Raw genomic sequence first — 20829 nt, forward strand, 5'->3', positions numbered from 1 at the left:
AATATAATGGTGAATCGAAGGAGTGACTGTAAAGGAGGAGGAGGAGGAGGAGAGAACAACTGCAGAAGCAGCAAGAACAACGGGAACAACAATAACAACAACGATGACCACTCACAACTATTCCCAGGACAAAGACAATGGCAACAACAAACATAAATATCGCAAAAAAAAACGCAAGTAAAAAAAAAACCAACACTTCCAATGTCATCCCAAACAATATTTTTTTATAAGATAAGTTTCTGTATATTATCTATCTATCTATCTATTTATCTATCTATCTATATATATATATATATATATATATATATATATATATATATATATATATATATATATATATATATATATATATACATATATATATATATATATGTATATATATATATATATATATATATATATATATATATATATATATATATATATATATATATATATATATATATATATATATATATATATATATATATATACATATATATATTTATATATAATGCGTGAATAAGAGGTATAATTGCAAGGTTATACGTGACTGTATTTTGTAGTTTGACGTGCAATCCTAATTGATATAATTCTCATGGGATATAATCCGTGTTATATTCGTGTAGGACCCGGTATGCTAGTTTATAATTAGGTAAAACCATTAAAGTGATTTGTAGATGAGATTATTGAGATACATGTTCGTTAGGTTTATGTTATATTTAGAAGCTTGTTGTTGTAATTGTAAGTAACGTAATATGGCTGTTATATTTACTCGTATGCTTGTATCCGTGTAAGTAATATACATGTTATATTTAGAGGTATAATGGAGTATATTTGAGCAATCTGACTGACATATTTTAATAAATTATGTATTGGTATGAGGGTATAATGTCTTATGGGAGTATACAAAAGAGATATTTTTACAAACACACACTCACGAAAACACACACACATACACACACACACACACACACACACACACACACACACACACACACACACACACACACACACACACACACACACTCACTCACTCACGCACACACACTCACGCACGCACGCAGGGAAATATAATAGACGTTAGAGGTTCAACTGAACGCCAGTGACATAAGAAAGAAATTCAATGTAAGGGGTAGTGAACAAATGGAATGCATTAGCGAGGGCTGTAGGGAAGGCAACTCAATATATATGTGAACCAAAATGTAGATATGACAAGGGCCAAAAGGGAGGCAGAGAGTTTGCCATACATGCTAATGACAGCAGAAGAGAAGGGTCCGATAGCTAGAGCTCAATACCTGTAGACTGGGTTAAGGGAATGTACACACACACACACACACACACACACACACACACACACACACACACACACACACACACACACACACACACACACACAAATAGGTGAGTACACACACACACACACACGTAATGAGAGAGATGGGACAAAATTAGAGGTCAGTATCAGTAACGTGCACACTATGCAAAGAGTTGGAAAATATAATTAGAGAGAGAAACAAGTAAGCATCAACGTGGCTCTAGCAAGAACATGTCTTCCTTCAAGGGCATGTCTCCCTTTACAAGTCTGTCATGAGAATGTTACGCTTGACAAGTCTACTCCAGTGCACTTGAAAATAGCAAATAACAAGCAAACAACAAAGGATTGGATTCATTGCGTGTTTTTGATCCGTAGCTAGTCCTTTGACACACACACACACGCACACACACGCACACACACACACACACACACACACACACACACACACACACAGGGGCCAGGAGCTATGACTCGACCCCTGCAACCACAAATAGGTGAGTACACACACACACACACGACAGGAGGGTCAGAGGAGACAAGATAACGACATACAAAATAATGCTTGGAATAGATAAGGTGGACAGAGACAGGATGTTCCAGAGAGGGGACACAGAAACAAGGGGTCACAATTGGAAGCTGAAGACTCAGACGAGTCACAGGGATGTCAGGAAGTATTTCTTCAGTCACAGAGTCATCAGGAAGTGGAATAGCCTAGCAAGTGATGTAGTGGAGGCAGGAAGCACACATAGCTTTACGACAAGGTATGACAAAGGTCAGGGAGCAGAGAGACAGAGGACCTAGAAGCGATCAGTGAAGAGGCGGGGCCAGGAGCTGAGACTCGACCCCTGCAACCACAATTAGGTGAGTACACACACATATCACCCAAATGAATGCTACAGCAAACGGGCGCCTGGCAAACCTAAGAACAGCTTTTCGACATCTAAATAAGGAGTCTTTGAAGACACTGTACATCAGGGCCATATTGGAGTATGTAACACAGTACGGAACCCACACCTGGTCAAACTCGTCAAGAAATTGGGAAAGTGCAAACGTTTGCAACAAGACTAGCCCCTAAGCTAAGGGGGCATGTTCTACGAGAAGTTAAAGGAAATCGACCTGACCACACTGGAGGACAGGAGAGATAGGGGGAACGTGATAGCGACATATAAAATACTGAGAGGAACTGACAAGGTGTACAGGGAGAGAGTGAACCTAGTAGTGACCAGAGAAGAGGCGGGGCTAGGAGCTGTGATTTGACCCCTGCAACAACAAATAGGTGAGTACAACTAGGTAAGTACACACATACACACAAGGAGCTGTGAATCGAACCCCGCAGCCACGTATAGGTGAGTGCACATACATACAGATGAGACCCGACCCCTGCAACCATAAATAAGTGAGTACACACCTATAAACGAACACAGATAATGAAATACTTTTAATTCTTCCTATTTTTACATCCACTTTACAATTTTTAATACCAGTGCACAACTTTAAATACCAGTGCACAGCTTTAAATACCAGTGCCCAATATTAAATACCAGTGCACAACTTTAAATACCAGTGCACAACTTTAAATACCAGTGCACAACTTAAAATGCCAGTGCACAACTTTAAATACCAGTGCACAACTTTAAATACCAGTGCACAGCTTTAAATACCAGTGCCCAATATTAAATACCAGTGCACAACTTTAAATACAAGTGCACAACTTTAAATACCAGTGCACAACTTTAAATACCAGTGCACAACTTTAAATACCAGTGCACAACTTTAAATACCAGTTCACAACTTTAAATACCAGTTCACAACTTTAAATACCAGTGCACAACTTCAAATACCAGTGCCCAATATTAAATACCAGTGCACAACTTTAAATACCAGTGCACAACTTTAAATACCAGTGCACAGCTTTAAATACCAGTGCACAGCTTTAAATACCAGTGCACAACTTTAAATACCAGTGCACAGCTTTAAATACCAGTGCACAGCTTTAAATACCAGTGCACAACTTTAAATACCAGTGCACAACTTAAAATACCAGTGCACAACTTAAAATACCAGTGCACAACTTTAAATACCAGTTCACAACTTTAAATACCAGTTCACAACTTAAAATACCAGTGCACAACTTTAAATACCAGTTCACAACTTTAAATACCAGTGCACAACTTTAAATACCAGTGCACAACTTTAAATACCAGTGCACAACTTAAAATACCAGTGCACAACTTTAAATACCAGTTCACAACTTTAAATACCAGTTCACAACTTAAAATACCAGTGCACAACTTTAAATACCAGTTCACAACTTTAAATACCAGTGCACAACTTTAAATACCAGTGCACAACTTTAAACACCAGTGCACAACTTAAAATACCAGTGCACAACTTTAAATACGAGTTCACAACTTTAAATACCAGTTCACAACTTAAAATACCAGTGCACAACTTTAAATACCAGTGCACAAATTAAAATACCAGTGCACAACTTAAAATACCAGTGCACAACTTTATAGACCAGTTCACAACTTTAAATACCAGTTCACAACTTAAAATACCAGTGCACAACTTTAAATACCAGTGTGCACAACTTTAAATACCAGTTCACAACTTTAAATACCAGTGCACAACTTAAAATACCAGTTCACAACTTTAAATACCAGGTCAGTACTTTAAATACCAGTTCACAACTTTAAATACCAGTGCACAACTTTAAATACCAGTGCACAACTTAAAATACCAGTGCACAACTTTAAATACCAGTGCACAACTTTAAATACCAGTGCACAGCTTTAAATACCAGTGCACAGCTTTAAATACCAGTGCACAACTTTAAATACCAGTGCACAACTTAAAATACCAGTTCACAACTTTAAATACCAGTGCACAACTTAAAATACCAGTGCATAACTTTAAATACCAGTGCACAACTTAAAATACCAGTTCACAACTTTAAATACCAGTGCACAACTTAAAATACCAGTGCACAACTTTAAATACCAGTGCACAACTTTAAATACCAGTGCACAACTTAAAATACCAGTGCACAACTTTAAATACCAGTGCACAACTTAAAATACCAGTGCACAACTTAAAATACCAGTGCACAACTTTAAATACCAGTTCACAACTTTAAATACCAGTTCACAACTTAAAATACCAGTGCACAACTTTAAATACCAGTTCACAACTTTAAATACCAGTGCACAACTTTAAATACCAGTGCACAACTTTAAATACCAGTGCACAACTTAAAATACCAGTGCACAACTTTAAATACCAGTTCACAACTTTAAATACCAGTTCACAACTTAAAATACCAGTGCACAACTTTAAATACCAGTTCACAACTTTAAATACCAGTGCACAACTTTAAATACCAGTGCACAACTTTAAATACCAGTGCACAACTTAAAATACCAGTGCACAACTTTAAATACCAGTTCACAACTTTAAATACCAGTTCACAACTTAAAATACCAGTGCACAACTTTAAATACCAGTGCACAACTTAAAATACCAGTGCACAACTTAAAATACCAGTGCACAACTTTAAATACCAGTTCACAACTTTAAATACCAGTTCACAACTTAAAATACCAGTGCACAACTTTAAATACCAGTTCACAACTTTAAATACCAGTGCACAACTTTAAATACCAGTTCACAACTTTAAATACCAGTGCACAACTTAAAATACCAGTGCACAACTTTAAATACCAGTTCACAACTTTAAATACCAGTTCACAACTTTAAATACCAGTGCATAACTTTAAATACCAGTGCACAACTTAAAATACCAGTGCACAACTTTAAATACCAGTGCACAACTTTAAATACCAGTTCACAACTTTAAATACCAGTGCATAACTTTAAATACCAGTGCACAACTTTAAATACCAGTGCACAACTTTAAATACCAGTTCACAACTTTAAATACCAGTGCACAACTTAAAATACCAGTGCATAACTTTAAATACCAGTGCACAACTTAAAATACCAGTTCACAACTTTAAATACCAGTGCACAACTTAAAATACCAGTGCCCAACTTTAAATACCAGTGCACAACTTTAAATACCAGTGCACAACTTAAAATACCAGTGCACAACTTTAAATACCAGTGCACAACTTAAAATACCAGTGCACAACTTAAAATACCAGTTCACAACTTTAAATACCAGTGCACAACTTAAAATACTAGTTCACAACTTTAAATACCAGTGCACAACTTAAAATACCAGTGCACAACTTAAAATACCAGTTCACAACTTTAAATACCAGTGCACAACTTAAAATACCAGTGCACAACTTAAAATACCAGTTCACAACTTTAAATACCAGTGCACAACTTAAAATACCAATGTACAACTTTAACGAACGTTTCCAAACTCTATCAACCAGACACCAGAGATGTCAATAATTCCTGCCCAAGTACGTGTTTATGTGTCAGGACAATGATCAGAACAAAATAAACTGGTTCAAATATGAGGAATTATGATGAAACATCTGACCCCACAGTGACATCTGAGCTCACAACGACATCTGAACTCACAACGACATCTGAGCTTACAACGACATCTGAACTCACAACGACATCTAAACTTCAGAACTCACAACGACATCTGAACTTACTTCAGAACTCACAACGACATCTGAGCTCACAACGACATCTGAACTCACAACGACACCTGAATTTACATCAGAACTCACAACGACATCTGAACTTACATCAGAACTCAGGACGACATCTGTGCTCACAACGACATCTGTTCTCACAGAACCATCTCAGCTCACAACAACATCGGAGATAACAATATCTGAGCTCACAGCAACACCTGAACTCACAACAGCAACACACTCACAAAAAATTAGTTCTGCAATGCTCAAAACTGCACTCAAAAAATAATCGAACATTTGGGAATACCCGGGCGAAATTTATGTCATATACAAATTGATTTCCCGAAGTCTCAGCCTAATCCACTACAGAGGGAAAAAATGAGCCCCACTCAGACCACAGTTGGAAGCAGGACGTTAACTACAACTAACTACAACTGACTACAACTAACTACAACTGACTACAAGTGACTACAACTAACTACAAGTGACTACAACTAACTACAACTGACTACAACTAACTACAAGTGACTACAACTAACTACAACTGACTACAACTAACTACAACTGACTACAACTAACTACAACTCATCCAAGACACTATACTCGTACCTGCAGAACTAGGAATAATTGCAAACCATTTACCAGTCATTAAAATAATCACATCCACAGCTCTAATTGTAACTATCTAAGGTATTTTTTTTATTTATAATTTTTTGAAAGAAAGAGTATAAGGAGATACACACAAACACACACACACACACACACACACACACACACACACACACACACACACACACACACACACACACACACACACACACACACACACACACACACACATACACACACTCACACCGTGATATACACACAGTAGTGGTTGGTTTTGCGTGTCCCCGAGTTCGTTACACATTTATTAGGCAAGTACGAGATCAACCACGAAAGCTGTGGTCATTTTTACCAGCTTTAGGTAAAGGTAAGAAGAGCCATCTAGTGGTGGCATGCTGCACTAGATCTAGTAACCAGGAGGCTGGCTCCGATTAGTTGGTCTTTGGTCATCATTCTAGCCAACCAAGCTCTGTCAGTCCGACAGCTAGAGTACATTCCATTGTGACCTGTGGTTCTTTTATGATATTTGTCTTCACTGTTCATCAGTAATCTGCCTTGTGTTGAAATCTTTGTGCATTTGCGAATATTGTTCATAGTAATCTTGCGAAGGAATATATAGTATATATATACATATATATATATATATATATATATATATATATATATATATATATATATATATATATATATATATATATATATATATATATATATATATGTATATATATATATATATATATATATATATATATATATATATATATATATATATATATATATATATATATATATGGAAATATAATACTGCGATCAGCGGGAAATCGAACCCGGGACATTTAGAAACAACTCTGTTCTGTGTGTACATTAACATGTTATTACGGAGTATTGTAAAAAATATTTATATATCAAATCATATAATATCATTTTTCGTGTAGTATACGGAAAGTGGACGTGTATTATTCCCTGAAAGTGAACTGTCCAGGCAGTGGCCAGGACAGGAGCAGATGAGAGGTGTGTTTAGATCAGTACCAGAGGGGTGGTGACATGTGAAGTCATCATGTTTGGGCGGTAGTTTGAGTGGGTAATTTTGGTAATTTTTTTTTGTGTATACTATAGGTGTTTGTATTTAAGTGCTCTCATGTTTATTTGTAAGGCCCTAGTACGCAGAGGCCTGTTTATGCGAGAGTACTGTATGGTGTTTTGCCTGCTGGTAATTAGTCTACCAGACAGAAGTGAAGACGGGGGTGTGTATGTCATGGTGCCTCCCTGATTATTTATTTATCTCACTAGTAGCAGTGTACTAGTGAGCTAATGTGAACTGGAGTCTGGTGGTTTTTTGGAGTAGACTGTAAGTTGTATATAAGTTACTATTATTAATATAGATATATTTTTATATAGGCGAGTTTTTGTCCTTCCTTCCTAATAATAATTAATATTGTTTAATATATGAATACATGTTGACCCAAGGTTCGCTGTTTTTTCAAAATAATTTTATAACCCCTAGATAGTGTGAGCAGCCTTTAGCAGCCAGGAACATTTTATTTAAGTTACGACATCAAAGTCGTAACACATGTGTACTGCTCGATAAGACTGGTTTTCCAAACGGAAAAAGAATGAAATTAGTCCTGTAGTATCCACGACCACGAATGTGCTGGCACTAGGAGGCAGACCTAGTGTACATGCTGGGTCTCTGGTGTTTGTAGCACGGTGGTCAAGTGCTGTTAGGTGTCAGGAGGTTAGCTTGGTTCCCAGTAGCCTGGCTACTAAATGTCCAGGGTTCGATTCCCGGCTAGTCTCGATATTGTATTTGCTTGAAAACCACTTTGTTCTGTGGATGAGCTATGAGTCATTTTTCCTTTTTGTGTGATATTTGTGACAGTGTTACTGGTTACTGTTTATAGCACAACCCAGTACTGCAGGCCTGCAGCAGAGGTACTGGAGTCTGCGAAATGGGGACTTATCTTTATTGTGAGTATTGGATATTGCTGTGAGTTGAGCTTCTGAGTAAATGCTGATTAAGTGACAATGCTACTGGTGAGATATAAATATTGCATATATTGTCTTATCGCCTCAGTATTGTTGGGATCGTTGTAGTTGAGGTTAACAGCTGACGAACATCGCGAACTCAAGTGCAACGAGTAATTTACGATTCTGCAACGATGACGAGTGAATCTCCGGAGGTACTTGTGATAGTTCCCATGATCGTTCTATAGAAAATCTAAGTGGGATCGTAAAAAAGGGCGTAGCAACTCCTTTCCCCACTAAGTTTACCATTCCAATAAACGAAGGTTATTTTAGGAAATAGCAAACCACAGTGGGCCTTAGTTACTGAAGGTTACAAATATCTGTGTCACTGGTACCAGCCTGAGAAATCTTTCAGTGTCTGAAAGATTTCTCAGGCTCGAGCTTTGACGTAGCCAAAGTAACAATGGACTACATTTGTTTATATTGTATTACGGGGAAGTATACAAAAGTACAGTACATGAATGTTGATTGATGGTGGCAGTTATGATGCAGTTAAGTGACTGTGATGGAGGTTTATGAAGGGATGCCGGCTGTGAGTGGGAACCGGCTGTGAGTGGGAACCGGTTGTGAATGGGTACCGCCTGTGAGTGGGTACCAGTTGTGCGTGGGTACCGACTGTGAATGGGTACCGGCTGTGAGTGGGTACCGGCTGTGTACCAGCAAGAGTCCGGTCTGGGTAAACATTGACATGGGCACATTGACACGGAGCTTCGATAAATGGACAAAATGCTCACACTAGAGCATTGTACTGGAAACGTTTCAGTCCTGGGACCTTGCAGTGACCAGGTTCCACTACCGAAACGTTTCCAGTTCAATTTCCTTGTGTTTGCATTAAGCGTTTTCTTTCAACTACTTCTTGGTATCACATTTCATTGTTTACCACAAACATGGAGTTTACCCGTCAGAAGAGTTTATCAACAAGTCACATAAATCTGTACGGGACAAATATTTTTAGTGACCTAATTCACTCGGTATTGATGAATAAGTTGCTTGGGTAACATGACTCCAGTATTTCGTTACCTTTTGGAGGCTCACAAGCGTGAGCCTGTTTTCGAAGTGCATTCGAAGTGAACTGACACTTCAGCGAGAAGAAATGAATGAAGATATAAAAAAAACACAACCTTACATAGATGGTGACAAATTACCAAATTATTTTCTGATATTTCTGGTGTTACGAGTAAGTAGTATCACACATGCTGAACTAAATTCAAAAGGGTAAAGAATTTAGACCTTTCATAGGATATACTGTAACAAATTAGGTCATATGGTTAGGTCATATATGTTTAGAGGCCATTTCAAACTTGTTAGCCGTTTGGAAACAACGCTAAGCAATGGAACAGAAAAACAGAGAAAACAAGAAGACTACGGATTTCTCATGGTGCCAGGATAAGGCTACAGGGTGCATGGCGCCTTTCTACAGTGATAGCTTGCACTGAGTGAGACACTGTAGATGTTCCAGTGACACCCACTTCCTTTAAGAACTCTGGGGGAATGTTGTGGGTGAGTGCCCAACTGTTATTATCAGAGGTCACATGTCTTAATGATGACCTACTCGAGGTCTATAGGGGTCAATAATTTATGTCCTTTAAATAGGGCTTTTATAAAGAGTCACTGTTAACAAAGTTACATGGTAGCAGTTCGTCAGGAAGCATAACTGGTAACGATGCTCTCAACTAATACTTGGTACTAATTCAGGTCTAGAAAAAGCAAAGGTTTCATTGTCTGAACTCTTCTCAACAAATACTGCAACAACAAATACAAGGACCTGCCTTGTATGGGCCAGTAGGCCTTCTGCAGTGTTCCTCCATTCTCATGTTCTTATGAAAATCCTGGTGAGAATGATCATTTTTCGTTAGTGCATCCAGACTCTGGGACGAACTTGGTGTTTAACGATAGCATCCGGCCGGGGCAACACAATTCGAATGACGAACTTAAGGGCCAGTGCTTCCTGGTCTATGACTGCAGACTTGCGTCTTCCTGCCTGAGAGAATCACATTCAAGGAGAAGCAACATCAGTATATTCCCTTGGCTGCAGCATTTTATTAACAGTGTTTAGGGTCGAAGCAGACAGCCTCTCTTAAACCTAATCGCAAAAAAAAAAAAAATGAAATTCTCATTACAAAGGACTCGACTGGTTACCTGGAGGTTACCTGGAGGTTATTCCGGGGATCAACGCCCCCGCGGCCCGGTCCATGACCAGGCCTCCCGATGGATCAGGGCCTGATCAACTAGGCTGTTACTGCTGGCCGCACGCAGTCCGACGTACGAGCCACAGCCCGGCTGATCCGGCACACTAAAGCCAGTAATGGAAAGCATTGAAGGAATTACAAATAATTCTACATTTACAGATAAAACTTCAGACGAAGTTTTTATTCGCTGTGAACGGTTATTAATTCATAACTGATAATGCTAGTACACACTGGTGAACTAGCGCTACGAAGATAGTCAGACCTGGCTTTCAAGTCCACACTGGTGGACTAGCACTAGTAAGATAAATAGACCTGGCATTGAAGACCACACAGGTGAACTAGCATCACTAAGATATACAAACCTGGTCGCCAAAACCACATTAACGGACCAGGATAAGCTTCAGGTCCTCGTAGGGTAAATCCTTTCAATAGATACTTCTCTCTCTCTCCCTCTCTCTTTCTCCCTCTCTCTCTCTCTCTCTCTCTCTCTCTCTCTCTCTCTCTCTCTCTCTCTCTCTCTCTCTCTCTCTCTCTCTCTCTCTCTCCAACCCTGTGAAAGTGGGTAACTTAACTTGACTGTTGTTGAACATATTGCGATGTCAGTCATTAAATAAAATCTTTGAGAAGAGTAACAGCTCTCCTTAGCACCAGAGTACACTAGCTCCCTACTACAACTATTTGCACCACACGACCACAATCATCAACTACCAGACAACAACAACCGCACCCACCACAACAAACACACAGCCTCAATCATCAACTACCAAACAACAACAGCAGCACCCACCACAACAGCCACAATCATCAACTACCAGACAACAACAGCCGCACTCACCACAACAGCCAAACAACAAATCAACGAGTCAGTTCCGCCATTATCTACCAATAACAGAGGTAATTGAGAGTGACAATCATCCAATAACAGGAGCAGAGCCGGAAAAACTGAAACAATAACATTTTTTAAATAATTTGCAAGTTGCAAGCTAGAGAAAGAAACACACACACACACACACACACACACACACACACACACACACACACACACACACACACACACACACACACACACACACACACACACACACACACACACACAAACTTAACCTAACACATTAACTCATAAATCCCCCCACCACACACACATTTTTACGATAAGCTGAAGCAGCTAGAACATCCCAACAGGATAAAAACAAAATGGGCTCTCAAAAGGGAGGACGTAAAGGCAAGGGAACCGATGATGGCTGGTCGGAAAAGGAAGAATGGGTAGAACGGCTCAAGAACAAAATGGAACAACAATGGGAGAAAAGATTAAACGAGCTTTGCAATAACATGTTAGAGCAAATATCTGCAGAGAGCAAGAAGTGGGAATCACGAGCTGTAGTAGCTGAGGCAAAGATACAGAGATTGGAGGAAGAAATGGATGTGCTGAAGCAGGATCTAAAGATGAGGTCCGAAAGGAGCAAGATGACTGAAATGGGAACATCAGCAGGCAGCGAGGGGACTGAAGGAGGAGATGGATCTAAGCAGTCTTTTGCAGCAGTAATATCAGGCCATCATGGTGTCTGGGAGATGATTAGGGAAACAGCAAAGGAGATGCTTAAATCAGATCCAGAGATACAGAGGGAAAAGAAGTGCAAAGAGGAGAGGGAGAGGTCAATAATTATTCATGGGCTTCAGGAGACTGAAGGGCAGACCTACGATGAAAGAAAGCATTGGGAGAAAACAGAGATTAAGAACATCATTGCAATAACAGGAGAGAGGGACATGTCTCAGGTAGAAAATTTTCACAGACTTGAGGGGTATTCGAGGGAAAAAAATCGACCAATCAGATTGACATTCAAGACAGATGTGGTACGGAACAGGATACTACAACAGAAACCACTGTTAAAGGACTCTCCAGATTATCAAAAAGTGCTTCTCAATCGAGACAGAACTCGAAAGAAAAGGGAACAACTGAAAGTGAGAGCAAGACAGAACCAGTGGAAGGAAAGAGAGACAGGACAGGCAACGATAGACACGAAAACGCAGCCTTTGGGGGAACATCAAACACAAATACTTACAGAAACTTCTCAACCCCTGTCACCGCATATCAACCAAACACATCAAACAGAAACGAACCTCACTCCATAACCCCCCCCCCAAGCACTAATTCCACAATCACAGCAGCCTCCCATAATACTGTGCCCTGCCTCCCACCCTCCCAGCCTGCACCTTCCTCTTCCATCTCCCAAAATACAATAATGGAAAGGAAGCTAAAGGTATGGTACACCAATGCAGAGGGAATAACAAATAAGAGTGAAGAGTGGCAAGAACGCATCATTGATACATCACCTGACATTATAGCACTAACAGAGACAAAACTTTCAGGGATGATAACTGATGCAATTTTTCCACCTGGATATCAGATTATGAGGAAGGAGAGAGAGAACAGAGGAGGGGGAGGAGTAGCATTGCTCATAAAAAAAACAGTGGAGTTTTGAGGAGATGGGAGGAATGGAAAAAAAGGAAACAGACGACTTCATTGTAGGAACACTTCAGACTGGTGGCCCAAAGGTGATGATAGCAGTGATGGATAACCCCATAACAAGAGAAGAGTATGATGTGCGCAATAGGGCAATGGTGGATACACTAGCTGAAGTGGCCAGGAGGGCTCATATGGGTAGGACAAAATTGCTTATAATGGGGGATTTCAATCATAAAGAGATTGACTGGGAAAACCTAGAACCACAAGGGGGACCAGAAACATGGAGGGCTAAGATGTTGGAGACTGTATTGGAGAACTTCATGCATCAACATGTTAGGGATACAACCAGAGAGAGAGGAGAGGATGTTGCAGCAAGGCTGGATCTCATATTCACCTTGAATAGTTCAAACATAAGGAATATCACCCACGAAAGACCCCTTGGCGCTAGTGATCATGATGTCCTGAGTTTTGAATATCTTGTTGAGTTAACAGTGGAGAGTGCAGCAGCACGAGAACAAAGAGAGAAACCAAACTTCAAAAAAGGGGGCTACATAGGAATGAGAAGTTTTCTGCATGAAGTGCAGTGGGAAAGAGAACTAGATGGAAAGACAGTAAATGAAATGATGGAAATAGCGACCACTAAGTGCAGGGAGGCAGAGGAAAGGTTCATACCAAAGGGCAACAGAAAAAATTGGTAAGACCAGAGTGAGCCCATGGTTTAATTGGAGGTGTAAAGAGGCCAAAGCCAAGTGTGCGAGAGCATGGAAAAGGTATAGAAGGCAAAGGACTCAAGAAAACAAGGAGATAAGCAGAAGAACCAGAAACGAATATGCAAGGATAAGGAGAGAGACCCAGAGGCAATACGAGAACGACATAGCATCAAAAGCCAAATCTGAACCAAAGTTGTTATACAGTCACATTAGGAGAAAAACAACAGTCAAGGACCAGGTAATCAGACTGAGGAAAGAAGGAGGGAAGCTGACGAAGAGTGACCAAGAAGTATGTGATGAACTAAACAAAAGATTTAGAGATGTATTCACAATAGAGTCAGGAATGCTTCCAGCAAACTGTGGAGGTAGGGTGCACCAGCAGGTGCTGGACACAATACACATAACCAAGGTAGAGGTGAAGAAACTGCTAGACGAACTCGATACCTCAAAGGCGGTGGGCCCAGATAACATATCTCCATAGATACTGAGAGAGGGAGCAGAGGAACTGTGTGTGCCATTAGCAGCAATCTTCAGTAAATCTATCGAAACAGGGCAGTTGCCTGAGGCGTGGAAGACAGCACATGTAGTTCCAATTTTTAAGAAAGGGGGCAGACAGGCAGCATTAAACTACAGACCAGTGTCATTGACTTGTATAGTATGTAAAGTCATGGAAAAGATTATCAGGAGAAAAGTAGTGGAACACATTGAAAAGATTGGGCTCATACATGACAGTCAGCACGGCTTCAGAGATGGGAAATCCTGTGTCACAAATTTACTTGAGTTCTACGATAAGGTAACAGAAGTAAGACAGGAGAGAGAGGGATGGGTAGATTGCATCTTCTTAGATTGCAAGAAGGCTTTTGACACAGTACCACACAAGAGACTGGTGCAAAAATTAGAGGAGCAGGCAGGAATAAAGGGGAAAGTACTGCAATGGATCAGGGAATACCTGACAGGAAGGAAACAACGTGTGTTGGTACGTGCTGAAGTGTCGGAGTGGGCGAATGTGTCGAGTGGGGTTCCACAAGGTTCAGTCCTAGGCCCGGTGCTGTTTTTTGTATACGTGAATTACATGGTGGAAGGAATAGATTCAGAAGTGTCACTGTTCGCTGATGATGTGAAACTGATGAGGAGAATACAAGTGGGAGAGGATCAGTTAAGATTACAAGGGGATCTGGACAAACTACAAGTATGGTCCGACAAATGGCTCCTGGAGTTTAACCCCAGCAAGTGTAAGGTCATGAAGATTGGGGAAGGACACAGAAGACCGCAGACGGAGTGCAGGTTAGGAAACCAACAGCTGCAAACGTCAGTTAAAGAAAAGGATCTTGGGGTAAGCATTATAACGAACATGTCCCCTGAGGCACACATCAATCAAATAACTGCTGCAGCATATGGGAGATTGGCAAACCTGAGATTGGCGTTTAGACATCTGAGTAAGGAGTCATTCACGACATTGTACACAGTGTACGTAAGGCCTATACTGGAACATGCAGCGCCAGTATGGAACCCTCACTTAGTCAAACACGTCAAGAAATTGGAGAAAGTGCAAAAATTTGCAACACGATTAGTCCCTGAACTGAGGGGTATGTCTTATGAGGAGAGGTTAAGGGAACTCAACCTGATGACACTAGAGGATAGGAGGGATAGAGGGGACATGATAACAAAGTATAAAATACTAAGAGGCATTGACAACGTGGACAAGGAACGAATGGTATTCAGAGATGGGATACAGAAACACGGGGACACAATTGGAAACTGAAAATCCAGATGAGTCATAGGGATGTTAGGAAGTATTTCTTTAGTCTTCGTGTTGTCAGGAACTGGAATAATCTGGAGAGTGAAGTAGTGGAAGAAAGTTCCATAAATAGCTTTAAGAAGAGGTATGACAAATAGCATGGAGCAGGGAGAGAGTGAATTGGTATCGACCAGTGAAGAGGCAGGGCTAGGAGCTATGACTCGACCCCTGCAACCACATATAGGTGAGTACATATAGGTGAGAACACACACACGCACACGCACACACACACACACACACACACACACACACACACACACACACACACACACACACACACACACACACACACACACACACACACACACACATTCAATCATATTACATTTAGAGAGAAACAACACTCACTGCCATGACCATCTCAAATACCATAGCCACACCCAGTGCCATGGCCACACCTAGTGCCATAGCCACACCCAGTGCCATAGTCAAATCTGCTACCATGCCTACACCCACTACCATAGCCATACCCGCTACCTTTGCCACACCTACTACTATAGCCACCATAATTACCATAGCCACACCCAGTGCCATAGCTACCACGACTACCATAGTGTTATAAATACCAATACTACCATAGCCACACCCACTACCATAGGCATAGCCACACAGACTACCATACCTACCATAACTACCACAGCCAACACAAGTATCATAGCCAACACAACTACCATAACCACACCCACTACCATAGCCACCATAACTGCCATACCCACACCTATGATAATAGCTACACCCACTATCATAGCCACACCCAATACCATAGCCACACGCACTACCATAGCCACATCACTATCATAGCCACACCACTACCATAACCACAACAACTACAATAGCCACACCCACTACCATAGCCACACCCACTACCATAACCATACCCACTACCATAGCTATCGCTTTACCATAGCCACACCCATTACTACAGCCACACCCACTACCATAGCCACCACAACTTCCATAGCCCCACATTCTACCATAACCACACCCACTACCATAGCCCCACATACTACCATAGCCACACCCACTACCGTAGCCACACCCACTACCGTAGCCACACCCACTACCATAGTAGCACCCACTACAAAAGCCTCACCACTACCAAAGCCAACACCCACTACCATAACCACACCCACTACCATAACCACACCCACTACCATAACCACACTCACTACCGTAACCCTGTATTGTAGCCACACCCACTACCATAGCCTCACCGACTACCATAACCACATCTAGTACCATAGCCTCATGATTACTATAGCCACATCTACTACCATAGCCAGCACCAACTACCATAGCCACATTTACAACCATAACCACACCTTCCAAAGTCACACCACTACAATAACCACACCCTCTACCATAACCACTCCCACTACCATAGCCAACACCCACTACTATAGGTACACCCACTACCATAGCCACACAGACTACCACACCTTCACCCACTACCATAGCTAACACCCACTACCATAACTGCACTCACTATCATAGCTAACACTCTCTACTATAGCTACACCCACTACCATAGCCACACCCACAACCATAGCTGCATCCACTACCATAGCTAACACCAACTACCATAACTACACTCACTACCATAGTCACACCCACTACCATAGCCACACTCACTACCATAGCCACACCCACTTCAATAGTCACATCCACTACAATAGCCACACCCACTACCACAGCCACACTCACTACCATAGCCACACCCACTACCACAGCCACACCCACTGTCATAACCATACCCACTACCATAGGCACACTCACTACAATAGCCACACCCACTACCACAGCCACACTCACTACCATAGCCACACCCACTACCACAGCCACACCCACTGTCATAACCATACCCACTACCATAGCCACACTCACTACCATAGCCACACCCACTACCATAGCCACACCCACTACCATAGCAACACTCACTACCACAGCCACACCCACTACCATAGCCACACCCACTGTCATAACCATACCCACTACCATAGCCACACCCACTACCATAGCCACACCCACTGTCATAACCATACCCACTACCATAGCCACATCCACTACCATAGCCACACCCACTACCATAGCCACATCCACTACCATAGCCACACCCACTACCATAGCCACACCCACTACCATAGCCACACCCACTACCATAGCCACACTCACTACCACAGCCACACCCACTACCATAGCCACACCCACTGTCAACCATACCCACTATCATAGCCACATCCACTACCATAGCCACATCCACTACCATAGCCACACCCACTACCATAGCCACACCCACTACCATAGCCACATCCACTACCATAGCCACACCCACTACCATAGCCACATCCACTACCATAGCCACACCCACTACCATAGCCACACCCACTACCATAGCCACACCCACTACCATAGTCACACTCACTACCACAGCCACACCCACTACCATAGCCACACCCACTGTCATAACCATACCCACTACCATAGCCACATCCACTACCATAGCCACACCCACTACCATAGCCACACCCACTACCATAGCCACATCCACTACCATAGCCACACCCACTACCATAGCCACATCCACTACCATAGCCACATCCACTACCATAGCCACACCCACTACCATAGCCACACCCACTACCATAGCCACACCCACTACTATAGCCACATCCACTACCATAGCCACACCCACTACCATAGCCATATCCACTACCATAGCCACACCCACTACCATAGCCACACCCACTACCATAGCCACATCCACTACCATAGCCACATCCACTACCATAGCCACATCCACTACCGTAGCCACACCCACTACCATAGCCACACCCACTACCATAGCCACACCCACTACCATAGCCACACTCACTACCATAGCCACACCCACTACCATAGCCACACCCACTACCATAGCCACATCCACTACCATAGCCACATCCACTACCATAGCCACACCCACTACCATAGCCACACCCACTACCATAGCCACACCCACTACTATAGCCACATCCACTACCATAGCCACACCCACTACCATAGCCACATCCACTACCATAGCCACACCCACTACCATAGCCACACCCACTACCATAGCCACATCCACTACCATAGCCACATCCACTACCATAGCCACACCCACTACCATAGCCACACCCACTACCATAGCCACATCCACTACCATAGCCACACCCACTACCATAGACCACCACTACCACATCCACTACCATAGCCACACCCACTACTATAGCCACATCCAGCCACACCCACTACCATAGCCACATCCACTAGCCACACCCACTACCATAGCCACACCCACTACCATAGCCACATCCACTACCATAGCCACACCCACTACTATAGCCACATCCACTACCATAGCCACACCCACTACCATAGCCACATCCACTACCATAGCCACACCCACTACCATAGCCACACCCACTACCATAGCCACATCCACTACCATAGCCACACCCACTACTATAGCCACATCCACTACCATAGCCACACCCACTACCATAGCCACATCCACTACCATAGCCACACCCACTACCATAGCCACATCCACTACCATAGCCACACCCACTACCATAGCCACACCCACTACCATAGCCACATCCACTACCATAGCCACACCCACTACTATAGCCACATCCACTACCATAGCCACACCCACTACCATAGCCACACCCACTACCATAGCCACATCCACTACCATAGCCACACCCACTACTATAGCCACATCCACTACCATAGCCACACCCACTACCATAGCCACACCCACTACTATAGCCACACCCACTACCATAGCCACACCCACTACCATAGCCACATCCACTACCATAGCCACACCCACTACTATAGCCACATCCACTACCATAGACACACCCACTACCATAGCCACACCCACTACCATAGCCACACCCACTACTATAGCCACATCCACTACCATAGCCACACCCACTACTATAGCCACATCCACTACCATAGCCACACCCACTACCATAGCCACACCCACTACTATAGCCACACCCACTACCATAGCCACACCCACTACCATAGCCACATCCACTACCATAGCCACACCCACTACCATAGCCACATCCACTACCATAGCCACACCCACTACTATAGCCACATCCACTACCATAGCCACACCCACTACTATAGCCACATCCACTACCATAGCCACACCCACTACTATAGCCACATCCACTACCATAGCCACATCCACTACCATAGCCACACCCACTACTATAGCCACATCCACTACCATAGCCACATCCACTACCATAGCCACACCCACTACTATAGCCACATCCACTACCATAGCCACACCCACTACCATAGCCACATCCACTACCATAGCCACACCCACTACTATAGCCACATCCACTACCATAGCCACACCCACTACTATAGCCACATCCACTACCATAGCCACACCCACTACTATAGCCACATCCACTACCATAGCCACATCCACTACCATAGCCACACCCACTACTATAGCCACATCCACTACCATAGCCACACCCACTACCATAGCCACATCCACTACCATAGCCACACCCACTACTATAGCCACATCCACTACCATAGCCACACCCACTACTATAGCCACATCCACTACCATAGCCACATCCACTACCATAGCCACACCCACTACTATAGCCACATCCACTACCATAGCCACACCCACTACTATAGCCACATCCACTACCATAGCCACACCCACTACTATAGCCACATCCACTACCATAGCCACACCCACTACTATAGCCACATCCACTACCATAGCCACATCCACTACCATAGCCACACCCACTACCATAGCCACACCCACTACTATAGCCACATCCACTACCATAGCCACACCCACTACTATAGCCACATCCACTACCATAGCCACACCCACTACTATAGCCACATCCACTACCATAGCCACACCCACTACTATAGCCACATCCACTACCATAGCCACACCCACTACTATAGCCACATCCACTACCATAGCCACACCCACTACCATAGCCACATCCACTACCATAGCCACATCCACTACCATAGCCACACCCACTACTATAGCCACATCCACTACCATAGCCACACCCA

General features: G+C 42.6%; 1 protein-coding gene across 7 annotated transcripts in view; it reads right to left on the bottom strand.

The window, feature by feature from the left end:
- LOC128688501 (uncharacterized) overlaps positions 1-20829 on the bottom strand; it is a 784466-nt gene that overhangs the window by 753094 nt on the left and 10543 nt on the right. The window lies entirely within an intron of this gene.

Source organism: Cherax quadricarinatus, chromosome 13 (genome assembly GCF_038502225.1).
Source record: "Cherax quadricarinatus isolate ZL_2023a chromosome 13, ASM3850222v1, whole genome shotgun sequence".
Lineage (NCBI taxonomy): Eukaryota > Metazoa > Arthropoda > Malacostraca > Decapoda > Parastacidae > Cherax > Cherax quadricarinatus.